At 36.9% G+C, this 23,128-nt stretch overlaps 1 protein-coding gene across 7 annotated transcripts in view; it reads right to left on the reverse strand.

Annotated features, from left to right (window-relative positions):
• The window catches only part of NCOA2 (nuclear receptor coactivator 2), a 283,320-nt gene that overhangs the window by 153,881 nt on the left and 106,311 nt on the right, over positions 1-23,128 (reverse strand). The window contains exon 3 of one of the 7 annotated variants that reach the window (XM_081816101.1): positions 14,170-14,245. The exons of the other annotated variants lie outside the window; for them this stretch is intronic. The gene's annotated coding sequence lies outside the window, so the exon portion shown is untranslated. The remainder of the gene's footprint in view (positions 1-14,169; positions 14,246-23,128) is intronic. 7 annotated transcript variants of the gene reach the window in all.

Raw genomic sequence — 23,128 nt, forward strand, 5'->3', positions numbered from 1 at the left:
CCTGGGTGGCTCAGTTGGTTAAGCAACTGCTTTCGGCTCAGGTCATGATCCTGGAGTCCCTGGATCGAGTCCCGCATCGGGCTCCCTGCTCGGCAGGGAGCCTGCTTCTCCCTCTGACCCTCCCCCCTCTCATGTGCTCTCTCTCTCTCATTCTCTCTGTCTCAAATAAATAAATAAAATCTTTAAAAAAAAAAAAAAAGAGTCATAAGCTCTTCCAACTGAGCCAGCCAGCCACCACTAAGCCTCTTTTATGGCACGATTTAAGGTAAGCCTAGAGTTTCCACCACAAGTTTTAGCATTTTCCTTTTGTTCTAAAAATCAAGAGTTAGTCAAAGGCACGCTGTTGAATTAAGGCTGTCTACCAAGGATTAGCTAAAGGCCTGAAATTTACTGAAATAATTTCTTAAAAATAACACAAAGATACATATGCCTACATAGAAATCAAATCTAACAACTCTTCTAACTGAATCAGAAAACATTTGTTTATACTTTTAAATGAAATAGGACATAGTATACATTCCTTATCTCAAAGTAAATATATTACTAAATGTTTGTGAAATGTTTTCCACACGTCAAAAACTAGTTTCCTATTAAATCACCACATCATACTGGAAAAGTATGCTTCCATAAAAAAGAAAAATCACATTGATGGGCTGAGCTAAGAATAAGGAGAGATCTGACCACATGCCTGAGAAGTGTATATTCCAACAGGGTCTGCAAACCATCAGTTGCGCCCATTGGTTTAAGTCTATCTCTTCTAAAAATCAAAAGCAATCAAAAATGATCAGAGCATGGCCTCATTAGCTGTCCCCTCTCCATTTTGGACAAATGAAACTCAAGCAGCAGAGCAATACAGACAGAAATTATGATACTCTCCACTTCCCTTAACAGAGTCTATTACTTAGGTTCAGGATTGCATAATCCAGATGTAGAAATTATATTTTAAGATGATTTCTAAGAAAATTAAGACAAAATTAAAGATATTTCATTGTAGTATAATACAGAAGAAGCTAATTCTTTAACTCTCTTTCAAATAATTTTAAGTGCTAACATACTGCAACACTCATCAAAGGGTTTTCTGAGGTTCAACTAAGCAATCCCACTCACACAATTATCTTAAGCAACAGCTGGCCCCAGTCTCCTGAGAAGAATACATGTAGGAACCCAGCTTGCCGGCAGGGGAGCATGGGGCCCCACTCTGCTGTGGAAACACTTCCACGGGACCGTGCATCCATTTAGCTCAGGTCCACACTGGCTACACGCAGGAGGTATCCCTTTAAGATGTCTCCTGCTCCAAAGAAGCCAGTATCTCTTTTAACAAGTTCATAGGCAAAGCTTCCAAGGTCCCCATAAAGGAAATACTCATTTATAAGAGTCACTGCACCCAGGGAAGCTCAATGCCAGGGCTCCCCCATCAGGTATTTATATTCCACTTAGCCTAGTCAAGATGCAGTTTACCAATCTGGGGTCATTTTCACATACACAAAGTTGCCTAGAATCAAAGTTGATACGTAGTCATATCAAATTACCAAAGGAACGGAGTTACAGAGTTAACCAAAGGTTAAAAATGCCAACCTGAAGTATCTGGAATGTATCAGTAACTATTATAAATCAATATGAAAAATACAACCCAATAAAAAGTGGGCAAAATATATTAACAGGCAATTCAGAGGAAAGAACCAAAATGGCCAATGTGTAAACTCAATGGCAGAGAATGCATTTTACACTTGATCTTAGCCAAAAGGCCAAGAAGCGACAGAGAGGATGCATTTTAAAACTAAACTGAAAATACCATTTCACACCCCTGGCACTGTCAAATATTAAATCCTATCACATATCCTACAACCCAGCAATCAATCACTCTGCCAGGAAACACCCCAAACTCTCCTATGTACACAAGGTGACATGTACAAAAACATTTGCTCCTGGAATGCTTGTAATTGCAAAAAATTAGAAACAACTTAAATATTCATCAAGAGAAAAACAGACAAACTGCAATATGTTCATATAATGGAATACTGCACATGTGACTGACCTGTAAATACACAGATTATTATCTCAAAAAAACCTATAATGCTATAGGAAAAAGACAAGTTGCAGAACAATATGGACAGTGCGATACTGTTTAATTTTTACAACACAGAAAACAGGGGCGCCTCAGTGGCTCAGTCGGTAAAGCATCTGACTCTTGATTTTGGCTCAGGTCATGATCTCAGGGTTGTGAGATCGAGCCCCGTATCAGGCTTACGCTCAGTGGGCAATCTGTTTGTTTGAAATTCTCTCTCTCTCTCTCCCTCTGCCCCTCCCCCAGCGTTTGCTTGTGTGTGCTCTCTCTCTCGCTCTCGCTCAAATAAATAGGTAAATCTTAAAAAAAAAAAAGGAAAAAATGAAACCGAGAAAACAATACCAAATATTATAAACAAATACACAAAGAGTAAAAGTAAAAAAGTAAAAATAGGGGCGCCTGGGTGGCTCAGTTGGTTAAGCAACTGCCTTCGGCTCAGGTCATGATCCTGGAGTCCCGGGATCGAGTCCCACATCAGGCTCCCTGCTCAGCGGGGAGTCTGCTTCTCCCTCTGATCCTCCCCCTCTCATGCTCTCTGTCTCCCATTCTCTCTGAGATAAATAAATAAAAAAAAAAAATCTTTAAAAAAAAAAAAAAAAGTAAAAATAAAAGGCATGTGTACAACAGACAACAAATTCAGGATAGCAGTTACCTGTGAGAAAAAAAAGAGGAAGTTATAAATACTTCCAAAAAAGGGGGTCAAAAAAGTATTCTATTTTTAAACTGCTAAAGAACAAACATTTAAAATCCAGATAAAAAGAATGCCATCTCTTGGCAGTTCTTGATCAGAACACACTAGCAGACCTTGGTTCTCAGAGCACTTTAAAACTATTATTCTATGTGTAATTCTATTTTTTTTACACTGAATTTCTCTTTCCCAACATAATCAGTAGCCAGGTTCTGACAAGCTGCCTTCTTGCTGCCAGGACCCAAGGTCCAGCTGGAATACCGTGCCCACTGTTCTAAACCAACACTCTCCCTCACTCTTCTCCTCCCCTCCATTTCCCCCCCCCCCCCCCCGCCAAATTCACCCTATGTACCAAGAGCAAAGCAATCAACATAAAATGCCATTTTGGCAATGTCACTCATCAGATCCTGAACTTTAAATCTTTGAGGGCAGCTACTGCCTAGAGAATAAAAGGAAAAACACTTCAACCTAGCACTTATAGGCCTCAAAGCCTGGCTCCAAGCTATATTTCTACTGCTACCTTCTACTACTTCTCTATACAAAGGGCTCTCTCTGGCCAATGTTCTATTCAAAGCCCTGTAAAGGCTCTGCTCATACCCTTCTCTCTTTGTTCAAGCCGTGTCTCTTGCCTGGAACGCCACCACTCCAACACCACCTCTTTTCAGATATCCAATTCTTAGCTGTCTTCCAAGGCTTTGCCCCAAGTCTTATCTCCCCTATAAATTCCTCCCTAACCAACGGACTCTAATATGGACTCAATGATTCATTCACTCATTCAAGTATTTACTGGATGTACACATGTGGCAGGAGACATAGTTCTGGGGTCACTCACAGAATACCTATGTATACTACATATGAATTAAAAACTGCCTTGGGGGATGCCTGGGTGGCTCAGTCGGCTGGGCGTCTGCCTTCGGCTCAGGTCATGATCCCAGGGTCCTGGGATCGAGTCCTGCATTGGGCTCTCTGCTCGGCGGGAAGCCTGCTTCTCCCTCTGCCTCTGTTGCTCTCCCTGCTTGTGCTGTCTCTTTCTCTCTGACAAATAAATGAAATCTTTAAAAAAAAAAAAAAAACTGCCTTGGTCTAGCTGCAACCCTATGTTTATTGTAGCATTATTTCCAATAACTAAATTATGGAAGCAGCCCAAGTGTCCACCAACAGGTGAATGGATAAAGAAGATGTGGTATATATACACAATGGAATATTATTCAGCCATAAAAAGAATGCAATCTTGACATTTGTAACAACATGGATGGAGCTAGAGAATATAATGCTAAGCGAAATTAAGTCAGTCCGAGAAAGACAAATACCATATAATTTTATTCATATGTGGAATTTTAAGAAATGAAACAAATGAACAAAGGAAAAAATAAGAGAGAGAGAGAGAGACACACACACAAACTGAGAAAGACTCTTAACTATGGAGAACAAACTGATGGTTACCAGAGGGGAGATGGGTGGAGGGATGGGTGAAATACATGAAAGGGAATAAGAATACACTTATCAGGATGAGCACTGAGTAATGTATAGAACTGCTGAATATTGTACACTTGAAACTAATATAACAATGTATGTTTACTGGAATTAAAATTTAAAAACTTTATAAAATTTAAAAAATTAAAAAATTAAATACAGTTAATCATCTTTAATCACCAAAACCAAAACCAAAAAAACCCCTGCCTTGGTCTTTTTGTTAATGTATATGAATCTTTTTGTTAACGTATATGTCAATACCACACACCTGTAAGCTTCTTAAAGGCAAGAGGTTTTGTGGGTTTTTTTATAAGGTTTTCTCTATTCTTGAGAGAGATGAGAGAGAGAAAAAGGGAGGGTGAACATGAGTGGGGGTAGGGGTAGAGGGAGAGGGAGAAGCAGACTCCCCACTGTCCAGGGAGCTGGATGTGGGGCTGGATCCCAGGACACCGGGATCATGACCAAAGGCAGACACTGAAACGACTGAGCCACCCAAGAGGTCATTTTATCTTACAGAGCAACTGACATAGTACTTTGTAGTGGTCAGGGTTCAATTAATATTCTCTGGTTAAATAAATTTTGAAATGTAAGGTTACATTGTCTAATTTTTTTATCAAAAATAATTAATGCTTATACTTGGAGCTTTGAATTTTTACAACATTTTCTTGTGATATACATATCTATACAGTAAGAACAATGGACTTGGAGTCAGAAGGCCTGTGTTCAAACTTGGGCTCCACTATTTACTCTCTGGCCACATAATTCTCTCTCATTAATCTCCATAAAATGAAAATATTCACACCTATCTGAGAAGACTATGAAAAATGAGCAAATTAGGAAAAGACCTACATTACTATGACAGAGGAATATCTATCACTCAATTCATTAGTCCAACAGATATTTACTAGGTTATTCTCAATAGATGCCAATATCCCCACTTCCTAAAAGGAGATCTGATAAAGATCCATTCTCTTTCTGCTAGGTGATAAAAATGATACCTTTGGTTAATATATGAAAGAAAAGAAGACCAACAAAAATAGTCAATTAAAATATTTTAATTATATATTAAATAATTAGTAAATTCTTCCAGCCATAAAATTATTCAACATTTAAGAGGTCTTTATCATTCTATTTATCACATAAAGTACAGATAGTAGGTATGTATGCCCCACTAAAACACCAAGGAAAATGGTGTTTGAAAGAGAATAAAGAAATTACAAAATTGCTCATTAGAATACAATCTCAATAAAATTTTACTTCCTTTTACATAAAGTCATTTTAATATCTGACTTCCTATTTAAGTAGTATATATGGTAATTCACTAAGGATTGGCTCTGTTTTTTTCAGAATTATTAACCTTTGTTAATAAATCCCTACTGCTAGGTAGAGTTGCCCTTATGAGAAGCATCTGTTCTTGAAATCAATTTCTACAATTTGGAGTCTGCCCTTGTGACCTTCAACTGGAACTCATTCATTAAACCATTATTTGCTCCTCATCCTCACTGTCTTACTACACTAGGTCCATCTCTCCCATTCAGCAGTGCCACAGATCTCTCACTGTCCCCCCATTTCAGTGACTTGGGAAGCACATGGAGATGCACTGCTGAAAACTAACTTCCAGACCATTTAGCCTATAATGTACCCTTTGTATTTAATGACACTCAATCTGGCCATTTTTACATGGTATGGCAACAGACAAATCTGTATATTTATCATTCAGTTTGCAGGCAAAATCTAACGTTGGGCATAGTCTGACTTTTTTCCCCCCTGTATCTTTTCTTCTTAGGTCATAGCTTCTAGTTTCACAATGCAAAATTTAGGCAACCACTACATAATATTTAAAATTATTGGCTCTCATGATAGACTACTTCAAATCCTGGCTGCATTGGTTATTAGGTGTGTTGCCTTAGAAAAATTATTTTACTTCTCCATGCCTCAGGTTCTTCTCCGAAAGAGCAACCCCCACCACAAAATCTCATAAAACTGCAATATTAAATTAGTACAAGTAAAACAGAATGACACCTGATACAAATTCTGTGCAAATTCTGTACTTTTAATAGAAAGTAACACCAGTTACTGGAGGAATGTGCTGTTAAGTATAGCCTCAGTGCTTTAACAGTAAGGTTGAGCAGGTATCTTTTGGGTGAATAGGCCTTTGTAAGCTTAGAAAATTATAAATACATCATCAGCTACCTACTCAGCTTATCAATAAGAACAGATAATTATAATTTCATTCCCGTTCATTTTTATAAGGAAAAATGTTCACTAGGAAGAAATGTGGAAAATAGGGACAAGTAAAGAAAGGAGAGAAACACCCATATTTCCACTGTCTGAAGACACTAACACTGGAATGTATTTACTTCCAGAAATTTTTTTGAACAAAATATTTTAAAAAATCAATTGTATAAATTGAATCCTACCATTTCCACCTAACAGCATTACAAAAGTAGTTCTCCTTGTTATTTTAGGCTTTGAAAACATGATTTTAATAGCACCATAATATTCCAAGTTGGACTCATGTATTTTACAGCAAAAGTAGACAGGACTTTCTTACAACAACTGCAATCCCACCACTGACTCCCACCTTAACACATAAGCACACTTGCCACAAGAGAAAGGTAATCAGGATCTACATTCATGGGTATCCTGATTACTTTCTATAGTACAAACACCGGCATCATTCTAATGTTTAGTATCGCCAAAAACAACAATTGCAGCACCAAACTAATAAATGCAAAAAGAGAAAAATAGTAAAGCTGTGGTTTCAACTTTAATGCTAATTTTCATAAGAGTATTTCTAATTTTTCACTAGTAACACAGAAACCAAGTAACACTTCTCAATATACAAAACACACATTTACATTCCGATTTAAAACAAGTCAATCTAAATTCATACACAATAAAAAATTTTATAGATGGGTCTATGTCAACTTTAATTTTCAATTTAATAGCCTTAAGGGTGCCTTATCAGATAGGTTTTAAAAGTAAACATACACATATTCACTGAAATCCCAATTACTGATTTTGCCAGAATCAACACACATTACATTTTGATTGACTAACAGCAACCAGTGAAAATGTTTCATTTACAGGAACAATTAGCGGAAGCTACATGATTTGATAACAAGAGCCAATGAACTGGGAAGGTGAGAACCTGGATTCATGTCCCAGCACAGCCCATTAGTACTTACGCAACAGCCAGAAAAATCATTTATTAACTTTAGGCCTCAATTTTTAAAAAAATTACATGATTCCTAGGGCCTCTTCTAGCTCTAAAATAAAGATGCTAAGAAATAAAGATGATTACAGTACCATCAAATGACATGCAAATCACTTACTACCACAGGATAGATTATTCTTACTGATAGAAATCATAACCTACCACCACTTTAGCCTTTCTTGCCAGCCTGGCTCCCCTACCCCTTTTAATAACAACAACAACAAAATTAAAATTAGATATTTGGAGTTACTTTCATTGAAGAAACTTGCATTTGCTTTTCTGGTGCACAAGGAAACCTATTCTGAAGTCTGCCTAATCAACAGACATTAATACTGTTTATTTAAATAAATGTGCTCACATTTTTTAGTTAATAAAAAAGAACGCTGTATGAAATCATGCTTGAATTCATTTATTTTGAACACATACATATGAGCAATTAAAGATAAAGACAACTATAATGAATTACCTACCCCATATTTATTTAAGAGTACTGTTTTGTAGGACTTTTCAAAGCAGTTTAAATTAGCAACTAAAAATCTGTGAATATGCCTTGGAATGCTAATTTTGTTAGTTTTGTTTGTAATATGCAGAAGGGAAGATATATGAAATATATCGTGGCCCATTAAAAAAGTCAATGCAGGCATATGCCTTTTCTATTTTAAGCATTTTCTTAAAGCAAGTAGGGAGCCCTCTCTGCCATCTTTCAACTGAACATTCCCTTCTAATCCTGACTGTAAACAAGATGCAGTACAGTAAATGACAGATTTGCGGGGTCGTTTTTTTAGTTAATAGAAAATAATCAACTCGAAATGGGAGCAAAGCAAGCAGCAGAGTACTGTCAAGGAGGCTGAGCTTATTAATATTAATGTTTTACATGTTTCAACTGACTAAATGTACCTGTAACTGGTACCCAAGTTGTAAATTTAAACTGCTCCGCTTATGTGAGGATTGATACTGAGCAGTCATTATGCGCTTTCTTTTGTGTTCTCTAATGGGAAAACTGAGAAGCTCTATCCCTTTTTTAAATTAAATGCTTTAATAAAGTAAGATTTTTAAGGGAACAAATACTCCACTTCTAAAGTTGTAAATTACTAAAAGATGCTCTCACTGGACTTGACTGTGTAGAAACCACAGTGATTAAATGCTTTCCAGAGCTTACATGTTCATGCTTTCAACATCAATAAGTAAAACCAGAATCATGTCGGAGCTCTGTTCCACCAAGCTTTAGACAAAGAGTGAGCAATAGCATAGGATGGCCAGGTCCCTGCCACTGGGATGGACAGACGTCACAGCTAACCAGAGCGAGCAAATGACGGCTTGCTTCTGCTCCAGGGTACCTGTGACTCCCTCACGACTCACGTGCTTGCAAACACGGATTCCGTGCATTCAACTACCCGCTCTTTCCCTCACTCCTCCATCACACTACCCAGTGAGGGAAGTTCCTAGTTAAAGCCCTTTCACTCAACATGGAAAATACTTTCCACGGGAAGACGTTTTACAGAGATTCTAGTAAATTGGATAAAGATATTGAAAAACTCTAGGGACTCTGCACACAGGTATAATTACCAAAAGAAATAATTATAAGCATGTACTTTGAGTCAACTGAGTTCCAACTTTTGGGAATGTACCTCTAAACACTTGACAGATCGTGTTTTCAAAGTACACACTTTTTTTTTTTTTCTTCTGGTATTTCAGAATGTGCTCATACTTGGCAGAATCTTGTGGAATCCCTGAAACTTCAAGCCTTTTCACTTTTCTCCCCTCATCTTTAAACTGCCTATAAACTTTCATCGCCAGTATTCTGCTACAGGTACAGACATGGCTAAAATGCATTGATTCATCCTAGAAGGAGGGATGTTTACACAATTTAAGCCAGATTCAGTCAAAGCAAAGCACATGCTTCAACAGGAAAACCCTACCCCCTCCTCCAAAACGTCCTTAGTTGTGTCTAACTTCTCTTCTTGTCTCTCCTACTCCTCCCTTAATTTTTCTCTGTCATTTTTTGTTTATGTTATCATGTACTTTTCCTTTGATGGCAGTAATTTTAAAAGGATAAAGAAATTTTCTTCTGACCACAGACTTAATACAGCAGCCTCTAAACCGATTGGTCTAAAAGCAGAGAATCCCTTTACTCCACCTTCTAACATCTGTCGCAAGAGTCAGATTACAAATCAACCCAAACGAGGCAATCAAGGGGTACATAAAAGAGGGAACACAAGGGAAAGAAAAAACTAGTGGTTAGTGGTTGAGGTCATCAGTAGAAAACATGATAGCTTCTTTATTTGACACAATCTTACAAAGGGACATCATGTCAGAAATAACATTAAACTCAATGTTTAATGTTTAAAAAAGTTCTCAAATTTCCTAATTAGAAATCCTCTTTGAAGATGTAAAATAATAACCCTTTTATTGTTCAATCTATGGAGACTTATTTATTAATATTAAACACAGCGAAGTATTTTCAATGAAGAAAACTATCCTTTCATTCCCCGTTGTTCAAGTCATTTAATGCCATCAGAATATCATCAGTGCAACGCATTAATTACAAACACCCTATACAATATATGTAGCTACTTATGCATTTTACTAGAAAAATAAGTTTATCTTTGATATTTTATATTTCAGAAAATGACCTGTGAACTGCTTTTAATGTCTGTGTTTGTAAATCTAAGATTACTGCAGTGAACAAAAACACTAATCAGTACCTATTTATGTGCTATGAAAATATACCTCCAATTTTTTATTTATTTTTTTTAATTTTTTTTTTTAAAGATTTTATTTATTTATTTGAGACAGAGAGAATGAGAGAGACAGAGAGCACATGAGAGGGGAGAGGGTCAGAGGGAGAAGCAGACTCCCCACTGAGCAGGGAGCCCGATGCGGGACTCAATCCAGGGACTCCAGGATCATGACCTGAGCCGAAGGCAGTCGCTTAACCAACTGAGCCACCCAGGCGCCCCACCTCCAATTTTTTAAATGATAAAAGTAGCCTAAGGCAGTCAGCAAAGATCTCAGAAATCTCAGTCTAAATGGTTTTAACTTATAATTCATGCCAAAAAAACGTATGTCAAGGAAACACTTAAGGAAAGCAACAATAAAAACCTGGCTAAACACTGAATTTTTAAGGCTAAATGTTCTTGATGATTCTCTAATATATAAAAGCACCCTAAAGGCAATTCGGAGATCCAACTTTACCCCATTAAAACACTGAAGTTTCCGAAGTGTCTAGAGTGTAACCTGATCATAATTGCTGTGAAGGGTAAGAGCTGACTACATGCTAAACCTTGCCATCTGTAGGTGCTTTAACACAACTCTAGTTTGGGGTTTTTGGTTTTGTTTTTTTTTTTTTTTGGAAGTGGGGTCAAAAGTTTACAGTACTTATTTCCAATCACAAAATCCTCTGACTTTATGTCATCTTTGAACAATTCTCAGAACAATTTTGGTACTACCCAAACATAAATTCGCATAACACCAAGCTCTATCCCCAAATCCATTTCACATTTATATTACAGATAGTCTTTAATGATTAAACAGATTATGTTTATTTCCACATGTGGCAAAAGGATTGAATTTTACCCAAAATAATTCTCCCAAAGGCTCTACTTTCAGAATATTAGTAATTATTCTCATTCTAAGACTCCTTTAAGAAACTGATAGCTTGTGACCCCAAAATCCATATAGAATGTGATCCAAAAAGTATTCATACTCAGGACCTCAGCTGCATTGTTACTAAGTGAACTGTCCTATTATTCAGAATGCTCACTAACCCCACTCATTTCAGCTCCAATATTTACAACAGAAACGCTGATGCACCACCTCCCACCACCGGGATTCAGCGCCTTAGAACTGACAGTGAGTTCGACTAAAGAGATTTACAGTACACTTAAATCTATTAAAATTTCTGTCTGCATATAAAAAGGCAATGCACGTCTACTAAAAAGGACATTTTACCTAGCCAGGAGATTCGCCTGCAGTGCTGATGATTTTAAGTCAGCAATCAATCCAAAATTTTTAAAAAGCATAAATGCCATTTTCTAAAATTCTAATTTTCAGTTTTATTTACTTCATTTACAGTTATCAAACTTCACTTGCCAAAATCTATCTTTAATGATTCATAAGAAATTTCCAGTAAGTTGGAATTATCACCATAAGTTCAGTAGGAGTAATGGGAAAGCATCTAAGGGTAGAATATAGTCCTTAAAAAGAAATAAGAAACTACTAATAGTTCCAGTTTAGCTTATAAAAGAACTGCACACCTAAAAAACACTATATAAGTCATGTAAATTTGAACATACAGGAGAATTTAATATTTAAAAGAACACTTCTGAATCTTTTTTTTAAACCAAATAATCTGGCAGTACAAATGATTAAATCCTACTTAAACTATTTATATGTAGGAACCTGATATATTAAAACAAGTTGAATCAATGTGATATTACTCGAATTTTAAAGACAAAACCCCCAAAAGCCTGGCTAAATGAAGTTCAGTGGAGAAAATATGAAAGAAATTTTGAATTAATGTTTCCAATTAGCAAGGACTTTCACATACACTTAAAAGCAAATTTTCCTTTCCTGATTAATTAGAACATCAACACAAAGAACTAGACTCTAATTGGCAATTCTTTCAGAGAACTAGGATGGGACAGATGTGACAACCAGCAGAATACATATACTCAAGTGAAAACAACTGCAAAAAAAAAAAAAATACTGTGTTACTACATAGATGTCAGTTCCTATGCTTAAATAAAAACACTTCTCAAAATTATAAAAGCTGTGTAGCTGGTGGTATAGCAGAAATATTTTGGCCCAAAAATAAGTTCACTCTGCTCTCAAAATCACACTAAACTTTGCAAAAAGCTTTTTGTCAATTTAGATATAAGGTAAAATATTGACTGAAAAGACTTTTGAAAAGATCTAGAATTGTTCCTCTATTAATGATTCCCTAATTATCAGAAACATATTTCAATGTTTGCCATTAATTTAAGTAGGAGAATTTTACAATTCACTCAGAGAATACCAATTTCTTTTAAGATAAAAAGAGGCACATCCCTAATGTGAAATGGATATGTTAAATTAAATGAACAGAGAGAAAAATTAAGAAAGAAATTTGGGACAGGACCCATAACAGCACTGCAATTAAAAAGGTAAGGAAAGGAAATTCTCAGGAAAGACAATAAATCCTCTAGCCTCTAAGATGAGGGACTTGCTCTTAGGAGGGAGAAAAGATTCAAGGATAGCAAATTGAGGAGATTTAAAAAGCAAATTAAAAAATACCACAGCAAGGATTTCTGAATGCCAAATTTTAAATGTAAGTACATCTACTAGTCTTAAAACAATCCTCTGAAATTCTGATACATAGACCCTTAAAAAAACCCACAGATATCATCTGCAAATACATGGCATTCTAAAATCTCTGATAATTTTTCATTCTTTATTAGCCACTAACATTCCATTCTACCTTATATTTTTGCTGTCTCATTTTACAAGTAAAATAATTTTACAATCAGTAACAAAAAAAAAAGATAAAATACAGATATACTGAAGCCAAAATATCTTGTCTTAAAACAATTTCTAAGATTCTATCTAGGCAGACCCCTGGAAGGTTCCTCCACTTTCTGTCTTACCCTTTATTCCCCAATCCCAACCATGGGCACTCTCTAGAACTTCTCATTTCCTCGGTTTCCTTATTAAGACCAAAATACTGGTTTTCGGTTTTCATTTTCCCTGATTGGTTTAGTGATCCTATAGAAACAAAATGAGACATCATCCTAAGAGATAAAAAAATTTCTAACCATGACTGTGATAGGTGTTATCTAGGCTTCTTGTGGTGACCATTTTGCAATATATGCAAATATCGAATCACGATGTTGTATGCCCAAAACTAATGTTATGCATCAATTATACTTAATTTTTTAAAAATGTGATAAAAGGGCCAAAATGGTTTGCCAAATGTTTTTGCAATAAAGTATAAATGACAGAAAGCACCTATAAGTTCGGTGATGCTCACTGTCCAATTTCCTTCTGAAACCCTGTGGATTTATCCATGTTATTTCACCTTCCATGGTTATGGTATGCTTTCTATCACGCTGCATTTTTGCTCTACATTATTAATGTTGTTGTTATTATCCTGCCTCTCTGTTGTTCCAAGTAATAATCTTTTCTTTCCTCTTAAACTCAGAGTTAGGGGAGAAATTGTTTACTTGGCCTCCTTTGAAGATGTGCAATACACTGAATTTTTCAGTTAAATGAAACAGACCCTAAAAGTTTTTTAAAAGACCCCCTCCCGAAAAAAGCCCCCCACTCTACATTTTAAAATAAAATCACTCTAAAATATATTGACTCTTTGCCTTCTTAAATGGTGTTCTTTGGTGACATAGATATTTTGGTAACATTAATAATATTAAGGGTTAGAGTTAAGATGTTACTCCTAAATTAAATATTCCCAACACACAGTATTTTTAGGACACATCTATAAGTTATTAATTTTTTTAATGTGGATATGCTGTCAGGATTTTCATTATTTCCTTTTCTATGAAGATACATCATAACCTACCCATTCTCCTATTGTTAGACATTTAAGTTTTTTCCAATTTTTCGTTATTTCTTATCATTTCTTGATGTATTCTATATATTCTATATGCCTGGTTCTACCAGCTGGTCTTTTGTTTTCTAGATAAGGTGACTTTACTCCCATATTCGTATTTCTTCCAAAAGACAATTCACCCATTTGGCATGTACAGTTCAGTGGTTTCACAGTTGTTCAATCAACACCAAATCAATTTTAGAGTATTTTCAAACTCTAAACAGAAATTACATATCCATTAGCAGTCTCTCCCATTTTCCCCCACTCCCAGCCCAGGTTCCCTTGGCAACCACTAATCTACTTTGTATCTACACAGATTTGTCTATTCTGGACATTTCATGTAAATGGAATCATGCAATACCTGGCCTATTTTTTTTTTTAATATTTTTTTTAAAGATTTATTTATTTGAGAGAGCGAGAATGAGAGAGAGAGAGAGAGTACATGAGATGGGGGAGGGTTAGAGGGAGAAGCAGGCTCCTCGCCGAGCAGGGAGCCCGATGCGGGACTCGATCCAGGGACTCCAGGATCATGACCTGAGCCGAAGGCAGTCGCTTAACCAACTGAGCCACCCGGGCGCCCCAATACCTGGCCTATTAATACTGGCTTCTTTCACTAAATATTTTGTTCATATTCATAATATTTTGTATCATGTTATCACTACTTCATTTCTTCTTATTGCCAAGTTATGCTCTGTAGTGCACATACACAACATTTTATTTATCTGTTCGTCAGCCAATAGACATGTGCTCAGCATCCAGTCTTGTTCTCCTCCAGTCCATTCGCCCCAGCTTAGGGTACGAATCCTAAAATACAACCTATCATCATTTCACTTCCTTCCATTAAATCCTTCAGAGGACCCCATGGCACTCAAGACTGAAGTAAAAACACCTGGGCAAGTAAAAGACTGTTAGGTCATCTGGGCCCACTGACTTCTACAATCATGATCTCGGACTATTCGTTGCATGTACAGGAACTACTTCGGTTAATGACTCTTTCACCACTGGACCTTTTTCCATGTTGCCCTCTCTGCCTGGAAATGCCCCCACCTACCCCATGTGAGTGCTTCCCTTAGCCACAGAACTGTTTATACTGTACCTTTTTAAATGGCATCATCTCTATGCTAATATAAGCTTCAAGGGAGCAAAATTTGTCTTTTCTTCTAGCTAGTGGATCTAGTACAATGAATGGCACAGAATGTATTCTCAACACATATGTGTGGCACTGATGAAAGACATGCTATTTATTAGCATACCCGACTAATTCCTGTGAGTAGATAGGACTTTTCTAAGTTCTGGACTTGAAAAAAAACAAACAAACATGAAAAACACAAAACACAAACCTTAATCTTGGCTATCTCTCTCCAACAGAGGCAAGCAGCCCTTCACTGTCAGGTCATATGGGTTCCTGTTGGGACTGATATCCATACTTTTACACACCTCTTAGTGTGATAAGGGACTGACCAAAATGCTAGCTGTACCCCTAGTTCCTTGTCATGATTGGTTCTGAAATGGGCAGGTAGTGTGACCTGGGCCAATGAGTTGTTCCTGTGATTTTTGTTGGAGTTATTAGGGGGAAAAAAAACACGCTCTCATTAAAGGCGAATACTGGCTGTTAAAGTGATGTAAGCTGGAGCCACTGTTGACCTTCTTTGCTATCGCATGAATTCTTAATTGAAAAAAGAAACACAGAAAAAAATACAGACAAAAGAAAAAGGTCCTGATGAGAGCATTTAAGTCCTCCCATCCAGATGTACCCAGAGCTAGTTGTAGCCTTGGACTTCCCACTTATCAGAAGAAATAAATTCCACTTTTGCTCATTCTGTTTGAGCTGGGTTTCTTTTGGGCAGTCAAGAATCCAGGACTACACATCAGGAATCATCTACCTGTATTAGCCTATAATTAGGCATCAAAATAAGATTGTACATAACCTTTCAGTCATCTGCCATTTTGCACATTTATATAGTTTAGAGCCCAAAGAATATGCCCTATTCTTAGGGATATCTTAGTGGAAATCATGACTTCTAGTACCAGAGCTGGACTCCTACTACTTTCTTTGGTGAGTAAAACAATGCAAGTAGGTTGCAGAGCCAGGGCAAAATCCTAAACCCTATGGAAATTAGGACATCTGAAGCTTTCAGAATGATAAAAGCCAGTATGAGAATTAGCCCAACTGAGAAAAGACCATGATTCTGTGGGAATTCATGTTACTTGCTTTAATTCTTAGAAATTTTTTGTCTTAACTTACACAACTATGGGTAAAATCAAAATACATCTGTTTTCTAGGGACTCTATTTGGTAAAATGGTTACAATTAAGGAGGAAATTTTGGAGGCAACTATGGTGGTGGCAGGAACTATAATGATTTTGGAAATTATAGTGGACAACAGCAATCAAATTATGGACCCATGAAGGGGGGCAATTTTGGTGGAAGAAGCTCAGGAAGTCCCTATGGTGGTGGTTATGGATCTGGTGGTGGAAGTGGTGGATATAGCAGCAGAAGGTTCTAAAAAAAATTCAGAAGAAAAGAGCTACAGTTCTTAGCAGGAGAGAGAACGAGGAGTTGTCAGGAAAGCTGCAGGTTACTTTGAGACAGTTGTCCCAAATGCATTAGAGGAACTATAAAAATCTGCCACAGAAGGAAGGATGATCCATAGTCAGAAAAGTTACTGCAGCTTAAACAGGAAACCCTTCTTGTTCAGGACTGTCATAGCCACAGTTTGCAAAAAGTGCAGCTGTTGATTAATGCAATGTAGTGTCAATTAGATGTACATTCCTGAGGTCTTTCATCTGTTGTAGCTTTGTCTTTTTCTTTTCATTACATCAGGTATATTGCCCTGTAAGTTGTGATAGTGGTACCATGAATAAAAATTAAGGAATTTTTAACTTTAAAAAAAAAAAACAAAAAACAAACAAACAAAAACTGAAGGATCAGGTTTGGTTATGTAAAATTCTTCCCAATTTCATGCAAGCCGATATAGGAATATTGAATTTTATACTCAGTACACCAGCTACTTCCCTAAGAGTGAAGAAGGGTGAAGCCACTTTTTCTGAATAGAGTGTTCATGAAATATTATAAAATCAGGTGTTCATCTAAGCTAGATTTCTTTTCTTGGAAATAGGGGGAAGGTACTGAAATTAAGACATTATCTTTGGGGGCACCTGGGTGGCTCAGTCATTAAACGTCTGCCTTCAGCTCAGGTCATGATCCCAGGGTCCTAGGATTGAGCCCCGCATCAGGCTCCCTGCTTGGCCAGGAGCCTGCTTCTCCCTCTCCCGCTCCCCCTGCTTATGTTCCCTCTCTGGCTGTCTTTCTCTGTGTGTCAAATAAATAAATAAAATCTTAAAAAAAAAAAAAAAAAAGAAGACATTATCTTTGTCCTAACTGGTAGAATATAGCAGAAAGAACAATGTGACAAAGCAAAGTCAGAATTGGGTTTGAGTGCTAGTATCTACACTAGCCTACCAGACTCCTGAAGGAGTCTGCATAACACTGTTGGTGGCTTCCCATTCCATATGTAATATCAAGAATGAGAAGCCAGTGTTGGATGGGTGTAAGGAATACCACATCACTTATAGATACCTGCTGGGGAAGGAGGGGAAGGGAAGGAGTGACATGCGTTATCAATCATCCTGGCTATGAAAGCATCTAAAGAAGATGCTAACTAAGCATCATGAGCCATTCATTAAAACTTAGGAACGAATATATTATTAGAAAATTTCAGGTATGAAAGACATTTCTGTAGCTGTAGGAACTTAAATTCCTCTTCCTCTCAGGGAGCATAAGCTGCTGGTAACATAGAAAACATTATGTTTGTGGTCTCTAGTAGATCAGGAGGAAAGGTAAGTTAACTGCAAGTGGCCAGAGAGCATTCTCAGAAAAGCCTCTACTGGAAACTCATCATCCCATGGGGTTTTGTTGGATGGGAACAGCAAAAGTAACCACACTGAACAGAATCAGAGACCTCTGAGAAAGAGAAATGGAGCCTTCTGCTCACAGTGCCTTGTCTTAACACCATGCAGCATTACGTGGCCAAAGCCCAGGACTAAACAGTTTAAACATGGCGGGGGTTTTCAATATGTTCAATAGTTACAGTATTACTTTTGAAAAAGCATTCAGCTTTAGAATTTCAAGTTTTCTTACCTGTGAAATGGGGAGACTATACGTTAAAACGACTACTAATCAGAATGTTCAAGAACTAGCATTTTGTGGCACTGGAGTCCCATCAACAAAAAATAACCCTTATTTCTAGCTACACCAGCTTTAATGATCTAGAAGACACAGTAGAGTTGTGGATTGAATGGCAGGATAACCACACGGTCAAGAGGGTCAAGAGTTAGAGAGCAATGGACCCAGTGTCCATCACCCTTCCGGCACTGTGTACCTACTACAGTACATTATTTTACATCAGTCAATAATACATTGCTTTGTAACCCCAAATGTTTGCCATTTGTCTTACTACAGTGTAAGATGTAAACGGAACAAAGTCCAAATAAAATGTTTCTATATACTTAAAATATTCTGACCTGTGTGTGCAAAATCTGTTCCAGAAATGAATATAGACTGAATTGGAAGACACTGTCAGTTGGCAGGGAATGAAAAACAAGTCAGGGCTTGCAACTAATCAGGAAGTTCCTTCCACTAGAGGAAGTCCTAAATTATTCTAGAGAGAGATTAGCTTTGGGAAATATATAGTCCCAGGTTCAAATTCTAGAGCTACCTGCATCTCACTATCTGATCCTGACTAATCTCTCTGAAACTCCATATTTTCATCTATAAAATGGGGATAATTTCTCTCTCCCAAGCTGATATTAAAAATAGAATGAAATAAAATATATATTAAGTACTAGCAGAATGTAGGTATGCAAGAAAAGTTTCTTGCTTAAAACGTGCTTATGTTCTGATATAATACTATTTCCACATTTTATTTTTGAAAGGATGTGGTCAAGCTGTTATTTGAGGGTATATCGAAGTTTTTTAAAAGACTCAGAGACTAAACCATGAGTTACAGTATAAAGACTCAAAAGTAAAATTTTTAGAGCTAAATTTAACCAGATTTAAGAAATAGCATGAATTATCAAAACATTAAAAGCATACTTGACAGCATTTATTAAATTATAACTTCATCATGTATATGCTTAAAAACAGCTTTAAAGGAAAAGAGAAAAAGGAAAATGGCAGCTATGAATAAGTACCTTTGAGGTGGTAAGTAATTAAAACCTTTTTGTATTCATGGTAAATATGATTATATCACAAAAACTTGTAAGTAACTAAAAACACTATATGCTAATCCTATAGAGCAGGTATAATTTCCCCTATGTAAAAACAAAAAACAAAAAACAAACCTGGAGGAAATCTGAGAAAATGGGTGGCCTAATTTTTTTTATATTTTGTAAAATGTAAATGCCATGTCGGTTAGGTTACATCACGATTATCTGAAAATTAAGAGTCAACATGAAACAGAAACTGTACTTATATAAATAAAGCTTTTAAAAAGTAATTGAAAGGATTCTCTAGTCACTCTAAGAAATATATTTTTTTCTAAATAAAAATTAGAAATTTGCTTTTGAATTGAAAATTTTCTTCTCTTTGTGTGAGACAGTTCTAAATAAGCTTATTATGGGAAACCCAGGAAATTCCTTTTTAATATTTTTTAATTGAGGAAAAGTTCTAAAGTTATTTCTAAAGAAAAGAACATGAAAAAAAAAAAAAAACAACTGGGCTGGCCCCTTTTCCATCCTTCAAGCAAAAGAACCCATATTAAATAGATTTGTGTCTAAACACAAATCTCACTGCATGAACTATCTGTGTAACTTCATTTGAAGCCAAGGAGCAGCTTAATATAATTTCTATGACCTGCATTTTCCTCTTTAATTAATGTCAAATAATCATTTCTGATACACAATTTAGCAACTTTATGGACTTTCAGCATCACTGGTCGCCACAATGATATGGGCCCCCTGGCCTTACTGGGAGGGAGGGGACAGCAAACACAATGCTAAGCCTCAGTCACATCCTTACCCACACTTGGTTAGTTTGAAACTTTATTTTGAAATTACTAATCCTTTTTGTTGTTGTTCTTTACTTTTTAAGAGAACAAACTTTCACAGGCAAAGCACTATCAATATGTACTGTGTTAAGAATATTGTGTTTATGTTTATCCTAAAGCTCAACCGACCACAGACACTGAGCTAACCATCCTAGAGGAGCATGACTAAGATTCTCCATTTCTTATTCTTTTTGTTGTTCAAATGAGTCCAATAAAATTTACTTGCCATTTCTCTCCTCTGTGGGACAAGACACCTGAGGATGGTCCTCCTCAGCGCCAAGGGACACGTACTCCATCTAATAATGTCTTTGATCAAAGGGAGAGAAAGAGAAAGAGAGAGAGAGAGACAGAAAACAATGCCTAAACAACATGGTTGATCAGCAATGCTTTCTGTGAAAGAGCTTGATCAACAGGGGAAAATGTGGAAGAACTTCGATCTAAAATGGAACTTGAGGGGGTACTCAGGTGGCTCGGTTGGTTAAGTGTCCGACTCTTGGTTTCAGCTCAGGTCATGATCTCAGGGTCGTGAGATCGAGCCCCACATCAGTCCTTGCGCTCAGAGCAGCGTCTGCTTGGGATTCTCTCTCTCCCTCTCCTCCGCCTCCCTACCCCGCTCCTGCCTGTGCTCGCTCTCTCTCAAATAAGTAAAATCTTTTTTTTTTTTTAAAGATTTTATTTACCAGAGAGAGAGAGAGCATGCGTGCACAAGCAGGGAGGGGGAGAAGCAGACTCCCCTATGAGCAAGGAGCCTGATGGCAGATGCTTAACCGACTGAGCCATCCAGGCATCCCATAAATAAAAGCTTTAAAATGGAACTTGAGAATATGAAATGGAAAATCTTGTGCATACGCCCTCAGAAGAATGGAACTTAAGAATCAAGGGGCTGATTTCCATTAAATATCTGATTTAGAGAAGACTGAGACTTAGCTCCTAACCAATGAACATCCTCCCAAGAATCTCGCCCAATCATCAAGCCAACAAACTTACTGCTTGGGCTCTGGAGTGACTTCCCCCTCTTTGCATTCTGGCTGCACTTTCCCCCATTTGCATGTAAGAACACTCCACCTAAAACCCTCAAAAGACTAACATGTAGCTTGTTACAACAAGTGTTTCCCAAACTGCAATTCCTCTCCTATTCCCAAATAAACTCAATTTCTGGTAAAAACAAAACAAAACAAAACAAAAACATTACCAATGACAGCTTAGGTTTGAATCCCAATTTTGCCTCTAACTAGCTAATAAAAGCAGATGAGCATCACTGGGCAAGTCAACTGAACCCCTCAGTGCCTTCAGTTCCCCATACCTAAAATGATAACATAACAGCAGCTACTTAGTAAATTTCTTTTGAGGATTATGTGGATTATTATGAGAAGAGCTTAGAACACTACCTGGCACATGATAAGCACAATACACATGCTAGCAATTATAAATGATCTTTCAGTTCCAAGGACTTTCCATTCCACTCGTACTATGGTTGAAAGAGGATCTGTGTTGATAATACTTGTTTCCAGATCCATGTCTCTACACTGAAACCACACTGATGATTGTTCTATAACTAAGAAATGTACTCAAATATAAGCAAACTACACTTAATTAAACAGATGACTTACACATACACCTCTTTTATTTTTTTAAAGATTTTATTTATTTGACAGAGAGAGAGGGAACACAAGCAGGAGGAGTGGGAAAGGGAGAAGCAGGCTTCCTGCTGAGCAGGGAGCCCGATGTGGGACTCAATCCCAGGACCCTGGGTTCACGACCTGAGCCGAAGGCAGACGCTTGACGACTGAGCCACCGAGGCACCCCAAACATACACCTCTTAACTTATACTCATGTCCTAGTTTCTACCTGTTTGGAGTTACATCATGATTATTAATGTTTGGTAATATAATGATATTATTTAATTAATTTATTTTAAAGATTTTATTTTTCAGTGATCTCCACATCCAACGTGGGGCTCAAACTCACAACCCTGAGACCAAGAATCATGTGCTTCACCAACTGAGCCAGCCAGGCACCCCTACAGTGATATTATTTTAAATAAGACAAATTTATATATACAATAACATTGACACAGAAGTTACATGTACACATATAGGCAACTGTAATGTTAAAAATGTTCTGTGAATAAACCAACGAAAAAACAAAACATTAACTGACATGTCGCTCTATATAATGAGAAAAAATAAAGTAGGACACTTCTAACTCAATTTTCTTCACATCTTTGACTTACATCTTTTGAGCATGTGACAAAGCTCATTTTGAGTATCTGATGGGATCATTTAATCAAAACTTCCCATTTTTGAGATCAGAATCATTTTTCCTACTAGTTTAGAAGGCAGCAAAAAACCTCTTTGCAACTGTTACAAGACTCAAATAAAAGCAGATGAGTTGAAAGACACAGTTCTGGGGCGCCTGGGTGGCTCAGTTGGTTAAGCAACTGCCTTCGGCTCAGGTCATGATCCTGGAGTCCCGGGATCGAGTTCCGCATCGGGCTCCCTGCTCGGCAGGGAGTCTGCTTCTCCCTCTCCTGCTCCCCCCTCTTGTGCTCTTTCTCTCTCTCACTCTCTCTCTCAAATAAATAAATAAAATCTTTAAAAAAAAAAAAAAAAAGAAAGACACAGTTCTGTTTCACTCTATACATTATGGCCTAAGAAATAAAATTTGAATACTTTGAAAATAAAAAGTGGTTTCGTTTCAACTTCAGAGAATTTAGACACACTCAGAACATACTTCACATTCTGACATAAAGAATTTATCCAGGGTTTAAATTGATACAACACATGCAAAGACCAAGAACCACGTTTTGCCAAAAGGAATAGTAAACGTTTGTTTTTCTTTTTCTCTCTATATCCCTCAAGGTAACCTATATTTATCTCTGCTTCAAATCACTGTGAAAACTTTAATTACCTCATGAAACCTCAATGTGTTATATAAACAAATGATCAGGTATATTATTTTCATAACCAGCCCTTGAAATTTAGTAGGAAATAGGACCCTTAGTCAACAGTAATACGCACAGTAAAAATAATGACTTAATTAAATGAAACACT

The sequence above is a fragment of the Leptonychotes weddellii genome, chromosome 4 (genome assembly GCF_054177405.1).
Source record: "Leptonychotes weddellii isolate Sample4059 chromosome 4, ASM5417740v2, whole genome shotgun sequence".
In the NCBI taxonomy this organism is placed as follows: Eukaryota; Metazoa; Chordata; class Mammalia; order Carnivora; family Phocidae; genus Leptonychotes; species Leptonychotes weddellii.